Source organism: Simochromis diagramma, unplaced genomic scaffold, assembly GCF_900408965.1.
Source record: "Simochromis diagramma unplaced genomic scaffold, fSimDia1.1 OVJJ01000298.1, whole genome shotgun sequence".
Lineage (NCBI taxonomy): Eukaryota > Metazoa > Chordata > Actinopteri > Cichliformes > Cichlidae > Simochromis > Simochromis diagramma.
Window position 1 is genome coordinate 7,039 of NW_024387102.1, and position 7,273 is coordinate 14,311.

At 37.4% G+C, this 7,273-nt stretch overlaps 1 pseudogene; it reads right to left on the reverse strand.

Moving 5' to 3' along the window:
- Positions 1 to 2,605: 2,605 nt before the first annotated feature.
- LOC120743075 lies at positions 2,606 to 6,953 on the reverse strand (annotated as a pseudogene).
- Between the last annotated feature and the right edge of the window lie 320 nt (positions 6,954 to 7,273).

The following is a 7,273-nucleotide window of genomic DNA, read 5'->3' on the forward strand; positions in this document are numbered from 1 at the left end:
GTGAAACACAAGTGGGACTTAGTATGGCTTATTGGAGACGCGTCACAGTACAGAAACAAACTCAGCCGGCAGCGGCTTATTTGTGGATAGAAGTCGCAACAATGGGTTAAGATATTTTCAAGATTTAAATTTGATTGCAGGCCGGCGTCCGTGCGTCTGTGATGTCTGGGCGGGCGATGCTTGGACCGACGCGGGACAGCAGCTCCTCAAACTGGGCGAGGGACAGACGGTGGTACCGCTGAAAGTGGCCGTCAGCCAGACGCATCTCCTGGAGCAAGTGGTGAAACTCACCAAACTGCTCACACTCGTGGAGGACCTGATGGACCCAGGTACGGTCAGGACGTCCTTTACGCCGCTGCTCTGCTCTCCACAGTAAATAGAGAAGGGAGACTCTCTCTTCAAACGCTAGATCGACAGCTGCCATCTTGCAAACATACCGTCTGGCACTACTTCCTCCCACATTTCTGGTTCACGCACGTGAAAATTGCATATTTTAAAAGTGTGACCAGTTCGCTTTGAACGCGCTTCAAGGTGCGAATGTGCAAGCGACCAGCTAGGGGCGTGTGGCGCTTTTTGGTCGCTTCTATTGCGTCCGGTGTGAACACACCGTTAGTTTCTTTTAAATTGTGAACAATAGATTTCTGGTAAAGAATTAAAAGAAGACAAAATTGTAAAAGCCCTTTCATGCTAACTTAGAAGAAACTTGGAGCCTAAATAAATATTTCGGGGCAGGGGGGGATTGGTATGAAGGTTATATTTTTCACTTTCTGGAGAAAAATTACTGACACAATTTCGGACCATCTGCTCAAGCCCAACAATAACAAGCATTGCCCTGGTGATTGAGGATCAGATTGTCCTCAATGACGTCTGTGATTTCCCTAATGCAGTTGCACTTTTGCTTGGACTCATCTATGCACTTAACCTGGACTATCTAAAGGACTTAAGGTACACTTTTGAAGTAATTCAAAAGGTGTTCGTGGGTCTTGGTACTCAGTGCTCTGCCTGGGGTTCATGCTTTAAAGAATAATTTGCTGAAACAGTGGGCAGAAAAGTGTTCGTGATAACAAAATCTGTTCTCATGCTGGGTTTTTTTAAGTAACCCAGTGCTATGATTTGACCATGATTTGGTCAATAAAGTCATCTTAAAAGTCACTGCATACACTTCAGTAATTATTTAATTTATTTCTTTTTATATTCATACTAGAAAAAAAAGCAATATCTGACTAATATTTCATATTATCAGTTCCATTGATATCGTACAGATAAAAATATTGGTAACAGCATTGTTTGTTTCTGTGGGTATGTTCTTGGTATCTTAGCAGTTCTTGTCATTACCGCTTGATTATAGTACACCTGAACTATCCAGTGCTGGCTCTGCACTTAGGATGTATCATGATTTAATAGTTAGTTAGTTTTTACTTTCATGTGCTATGAAACAAAGTGTGTGTTTCACTTTACATGTTTGAACCTTAGGGGTGACACAGGACTTTGTATTGCTAGAAAAACTTTTTAATTGTGGAGCCTTTGCTGTCAACTATTTTAATGTTTGATATTGGCAGACCTTAAAGAGATCATAGTTTTGTTTTATGTATGGTAATGTTCAAAGTCGTTGGCCCCTCCACATATCTTTATATTTTGCTGGGCAAATTTGGTTACCAGGAACAGTAATTTCTTGACAAATGTGCAATCATACAGGTGTGGTGAAAAGTTTAGATTCACTCCTTATGGGTATGAGTGTTATGGGAATTTTGGTTTTAATGATTTAGCTGAACTGTTTTTTGTTTTTTTTACCTGAATGGTATGGTTGTACAGTATTGTATCTTTAATGACTTTAAGAAGCAAGAATTGGGTGCACACGTTTTTAATTTACTGAGCAGAACAAACGGCTATATGGCAGCTGTGTCACTGACAACTGACAATCTAAATGTTCTTGCTTAACAATGACTGTAAAAAAATCAACATTGATCAGAAACTTTTATTCCTCATTTATGCAAACAGATTGAAAATTGGAAACATTTCAAATATACAGTTATGTTGTTTAAAAATGTTCAGTATAAATGAGTTTTTAGCTTCAGCCTAAACTGAAAATGTATACACAATCTGAAGACAAATAAAACAAAGCTCAAAATCAAGATCTTTTTTTTTTATTATTATTTCAATTCAATTCAATTCAATTCAATTCAATTTTATTTATATAGCACCAAATAACAACAAAAGTCGCCTCAAGGCGCTTCAGAGAAAAACCCAACAATCATATGACCCCCTATGAGCAAGCACTTTGGCGACAGTGGGAAGGAAAAACTCCCTTTTAACAGGAAGAAACCTCCGGCAGAACCAGGCTCAGGGAGGGGCGGCCATCTGCTGCGACCGGTTGGTAATTTGTTGGTATTTGTTGGTAATAATTTCATGTGGTATGTTTATGTTTATGTTTAAATATGGTAAAAATGCTAATAATAGTTGTATAATTATAATATATAACAGTAATGTGAAATTGGAAAAAGAGTGACATTCTCCCATCATCTGCCCAGGGATTTGTAAAAGGCACTTTTTGCTAAATAATTGTAAATTTCAGGTTCGTTATCCACATATTTGGTGCTGCCCTCTTTTGATCTATGAAGCCAGTAAAATGGCACAAATCTGAGTGTATAATAGCTAAGGGAGGGTGGCAGTTTTTTTCTTTGTATCTTATTAGGCCATCCCTGACTAACTTTTCCTCCAGTCAATAAACGGTAATGATATTTTTTACTATTCTGAGAGCACAAAAACATCAGAGCACCGTGTTTCTCACTTTCATCATTGCTAATTTTATTTTAACCCAATTGGTCCTGATCGTTGATTTATTCAGTTTGGTGATGATGTTGTCCTCCACACCAGAGAACTGGAACACACAGGTGTAACTCGTCCAGTCTTCAGATGGCACTGATGAAGCGTTCATGTTAACACTTAACTGGAAGGTCCCGTCATGGTTGTGGAGAATCTCTCCTTTCTCCACATGGTCTTGGATCTCCACTCCATCCTTCCTCCAGAACATCATGGCTGTATTAGGATAGAAACCTGTAGCGTGGCAGGTGACTAGAGCGAAGGGAGTCTTCTGGAGGAGAGACACTGTGGGAACCACTGCAGAGAAAGATGTATTTAAAAAAGACTTAATACATCTTTGTAATGGATATGCTCCACAATTTGATTTGAAGTTTGTGAATCTTATAACTCAAGGAGGAAGCCACTAAGGATTTTGAAATTCATACCATAGTTGCACTTCCTAAAAATAATTTTTTGAAGGAAAAAGATAAATCATGTTAAATCATGAATTACCTATGTGATATCTATCAGTTTGGAAAGCTTTAAAAAGCCTCTTTTGTCCCTTGCTCCCTGGGTCCTAGACATGTCTTTGTGTTTTGCCTCCTGTTTCTGTTTCCATGTTCCCATGTCTGTTCCTCCCCCCGGGTCCCAGTGTTAATCCGTGCATCTAGTCTGCATCTTAGTTTGTTCCCATTTTATTTTGACAGTCTCGTGTCCCATATTCATTTTGTTCAGTTTTGCTTCCTCCTGTGTCATGTCTATTCATCCCAGTGTGTTTCCACTTCCCTCATCACCCTCGTCATCTATGTGTATAGATTGTGTGAGTTTCCCTGTGTTCATCATCAGATCATCTGCAATCCTTCCCTGTGTCTCCATGCTCCCTTGCACTCCAGGTTTCTGATTGTTTAACTTTCCCAGTTTACGTTTTCATGTTTTTTAGCACCCAAAATAAAGGGTGAACATTTTGTTAAAAGGTCTAGTTACTCTTTTAGTGTCTGCATTTGGGTCCTTATAAGCCACACGGTCTGCAGCCTCAGACCGTGACAGGTGGTTATGAAAGAAAAGAACCCAGAACAACATCTAAAGAACTGCAGGCCTCTCTTGCTTCAGTTAATGTCAGTTTTCATGATTTAACAATAACAAAGAAAAAATGGCATCCACTCAAAAGTCCCAAGGCAAAAGCCACTCGTTAAAATCAGCCTAAATGTTTTGCTATTTTCTCTTTAAAAAACAACTGTATTGTAATGAAGATAATCCAACATAAAATGAACATTACTACATCCATTTGAAGACGATGTGATTCTACCTGTTCTCTGCAGGGAGAAGTTCCCACTGTCCACATACATCTTCAGCCACGTTGGACACATCTGAGTGAGGAAGTTTTCATTGTGTTTGAGTACAGACCTGTCAGTGTCCCAGGTCTGTTTGGTAATGAGAGCTTCTGGGTTCAGTGCAATCCATGTCAGTGTCTTCACATCAAATTCAAGAAAATCCTCTCCATTCCATCCTTACTTTATCACACCTGTCACCTCACCAGTGTTTTCATCCCATCCACAGCCACTTATTATCTGTAAAATCTGGACACCTGAAGAAAGACAGAGAAACAAAAATTGCACTGAACTATCTGAATATTCTACATTATGTGGCACATGAAAAAGGAAACTGGGGTCAACCCAGGACTGATCTGACAGACATCCTGCATATAAACTCTAAGACGAAGAATTTAAGGTTAATAGTATTCAAGACATTCTTTTAATACACATATAAATTCAGCAAGTCTATTATTTTGTCATGTTTTTTAATCATATTGACGTTGTAAGGTTTGATGACTTAAGACTTTAAATATTTAACAATTTAATGATTAACAAAATAATTTTACATACATCAACTTTATTGAGGTATATTTATGATTTATAATGATGCAATATAATATATAATATAATGATGCAATACCAAATTCTATGTGCAATAACCCAACTGTATATACATAACACTATTTATTACATATTACTTTTTTTTAAAACCGGCTTGTATATTTGTACATTTTATATATATATTTTTTTTCCCTCTGTTAATACTGTCCATGTGTATATAGTGCTGCAGAACTGTGCCCCCACCCCCATTCTATTCTATTCTATTTAATCTAAAGAATAACATTTAATACTGCACCCCCACTTTGGTTGAACTGCTGCTTCAAACTAGAAATCTGGGTTCTGAAGAAGCTTGGCAGACTCACAAAACACTGCTGAGTGAACATCTCCAACATCTGAGCCTTTTTATCAAATATTGTCTTCATCCAGTCCTGTCTTGGTTCCAGTGTCTTGCTGTTTCTGTCACAGTATACTGTCTGAATGCCATCGATCACTATAACACCCATAAACTCTGAGATATTTGAGTCTTCATAGGATCCAGTGAAGAAACTATTTAGTGAGTGTTTTGCTGTGGAAAGAATATATCTCATATTAGTAAATAGTTAAATAGAACATATAATATTATCAGAAATGTTTCCTTTAGTATAATTCAGCAGATTCTTACAAAACCTTAATTACAAGAGATCCAACTCTGTGAGTGTGATCAATTAAAAAATAGCCTTACATAAGAGAACATTAATCTTATTTATATTTCGATAAATACACGGTGAAAAAAACTGGGTCCAACTAAAATGTGGAGGAGTAACAGCTCTACTCTGAGCCCCTCCCAAACTCCCAAGCTCTATTTCTAAGGCTGAGCCAAACCAATCTTTCAAGAGACGTCATTTCCACTGCTTGTATTGGTGATCTCATTCTGTTGGTCACTATACCTAGAACTGTCCATGGGTGAGAGTAGAAACATAGATCGACCAGTTAATTAATAGCTTCACTTGCATGCTCAGGTCTCTCTTCTCCACAATAAATCTTCGTGTCTGTTGTCATTCGACAGTGTCTCTTCATTCTTGAAAAAGACAGTGAGGCACTTGAATTCCTTCACTTTGAGCAGTAACTAGTTCTAGTTGAGTGGACATCTTTTTTGCAAATTTAGACCATGGTCTGAGACTTTGAGGTACCACTTCTTATCGCAGCTACTTCACATTTGACTGCAAGCCATGCCAGTGTGAGTTGCAGGTCATCGCTCGATGAAACCAACTAAACCACATCGTCTCCAAAAAGCAAAGACAAGATTCTGAGGCCAATCATCCAGACACGCTCTGTTCCTTTGGTTATACCTATAATTCCAGATTCTTTCTCCAGGTATCAGACTCATCAATCAGTTTTGGACAGGCGGTAATGCTTTGCTTCTTGTGCCAACAATAACAACATATTCATTTTACAAAAAACTTGTATGTTTTCTTCACATAAGTGTTGTGAAATTTCTCATACATATTTTATAGAGGCTTGTTTGATTTAAGATGGACTAACACATACTTTCTTTTTACAGCCATTTTTCCAATAAAAATATTGCAAAAGAAGATGAACTATTTGGACTTGTGAATATGTAAACTGGAAATAATACAGAGATTAAATATGTGTCAGCAACTGAAAAACACATTTAGAAAAATAATTTAAAAACTTATTCAGTTGTTAGAAAACTTTGTCAGTGTGCATCTGATATAAAACCTAGAACATTTATAACTTTGCAGATTTTATGATGTAAATATGTCAAAATATTTTTTGTGGTTACAATAAAATTCAAAAGACAAACTAAAAACCATGAATGATAAAACATGGAATTCTATATTATTCTTATCGTTTCAGAAAAGATTTAACTGTTTTAATCTGAAAATGAACCACCACAGAAGAAGAGAAGCCACAAAACTAAGGTGAAAAGACCTTTTAAAATGATTGAGTGTATTTAATTTAAATAATTATTAATAGCTCAGTTTCTTTCTGCTGCTATCTGCTAAAACATGTTCTTGCTTGCCTGCACCTGACCCGCATTGCGAGATACTACCTGTTTAACCCAGAGAATTTTTACTGCTCACTGGCACATTTTACTGTTTTTACTAAGAACAATCTTATATTGCAAATTCATACGTAAAATATTTTATATAATTAATTATGATCTTACTTGCAGATGCTGTGTGACAGAGAAAAAGCAGAATCATTATCTTCATCATGTTTAGACCTCTTGAATCAAACTGAAGAAGTGAGAGACGAGTCAGGTGGTTTTACAGCTTTGTCAGTATGAAAGTATTTCCTGGTCTGTTACACATTCTAAGTATTTGAGGCATGTTAAACTCCGACACCCTTCAGTTGAATTTTGACAAACAATCTCTGAGCTTTAGTGCCACAAATATAAAACCTACTTTCAGCTCCATGGCTACAAGGGATCATCACTGCATCACAGCAGCTCTGCATGTTTGATTTGGCAGACTCTCACACCAGATGCCTTCTTGACAGAACTATGAAAAGGGTTTGACTCGACAGCTGGAAACAATGCAGTGTCCTTTTACTTACTGAAGTTTTCTGCTTGTCTGGTGCTAAAGTCCAGAGCACAT